General features: G+C 27.1%; 1 non-coding gene across 1 annotated transcript; it reads right to left on the bottom strand.

Annotated features, from left to right (window-relative positions):
• Window positions 1–335: 335 nt before the first annotated feature.
• Window positions 336–408, bottom strand: TRNAA-AGC (transfer RNA alanine (anticodon AGC)). Its single transcript has one exon. It is a non-coding gene; the product is annotated as a tRNA-Ala (tRNA).
• Window positions 409–1,286: the final 878 nt, after the last annotated feature.

Below are 1,286 nucleotides of genomic sequence, written 5' to 3'. Positions count from 1 at the left end.
TTATAGTAATTAAACAAAAACGTATTTAAAAATTGATAAGAAAATAATATATTATTAATTTTTAAAAAATAAGTAAATAAATTTAATTGAATATTAAAAATTTATTAATTAAAAATAGAAATTATAATAATTAAACAAAAATATACTTTTTAAATTTTATTTGTTAAAAATTAGAGAATACATATAAGGTTGTGTAGAAGTAAAGTAATTGTTTATGGAGATAAAGTAATTGTGTAGAAGTATATTACTTTTCATTTATGGAGTGAAATAAGTTTGTTAAATATTTGATGTTACATAAATTCTATAAATCTAAATTAAAATCAGTTGTGTCAAAATGGAGATGCGGGGTATCGATCCCCGTACCTCTCGCATGCTAAGCGAGCGCTCTACCATCTGAGCTACATCCCCTTGATAGCTATTTCTCCCATATTTTTGCTTGTGTTGTAAAGGTGTTTCTGAAACCATGTCACCCAATAGAAGTAATTTGAGAATTGTAAAGGTGGAGGTGCATAAAAGGAATTGAGGGTTAGTGAAGCATATTTCTGTGAATACCGTATATTAAAGTAGTGAATAATTTATTTTGTTTTTATTTTTATTAAGTTTGATAAAAAAATTTATTTTCGATTTTATATATTTATTATTTATTTTGCAATAGAGAGAAGTACAAAATTCTAACGCAAAATCTCTAATTCAATAAAACTTCATTCCACAACTATCTTAAACTACCCCAATCAAACTCTGCTTTTATTACTATTATGCTTTCAAATATACCCATTTTTGTTATTGAGACTGAGCCACCAGACTGTTCGCCTATGTACTGCGTTGTGATTTAGAATGCATCACAAACACAATAAACTCTTAAAAAAAATTGGGTACACATTTTATATAGGTGTCCGAAAATATATAGACCTCGATGCATCCCTATAGTCAGATGTATAAACTATATTTCTCTCTCTCGATTTCATTATCTTCTCATGTGCAGTCGATATTCATAGGGATGTTGTGGTTCTTGTGAATATCATTAACTAGAGAACGAGTTTAAAATACTAATTCCAAATGTTTTGGAGGAGGAAATGTTCATTTTTTTTCCTTTTGATAATCAATTTCCTGCATAATATGATTCTTTGCTGATGTGATTAATAGAACTGTATTTTGATTGCCTTTCATGCTGGAACGATATGTAAAAGATATTTTCAAGAGAATATTTAAAAGGCCATTTTTTATATTAAAATTCTTGTTCTATGGATCAATTTGAAAGTATTTACTTTCATGTTACTGTTATTTCT

The sequence above is a fragment of the Pinus tabuliformis genome, chromosome 3_1, assembly GCF_031772625.1.
Source record: "Pinus tabuliformis cultivar Carrire ecotype Pingquan chromosome 3_1, CPIR1, whole genome shotgun sequence".
Lineage (NCBI taxonomy): Eukaryota > Viridiplantae > Streptophyta > Pinopsida > Pinales > Pinaceae > Pinus > Pinus tabuliformis.
The sequence above is the reverse complement of the archived record's forward strand: the minus strand, read 5'-3'. Positions and strand labels throughout refer to the sequence as shown.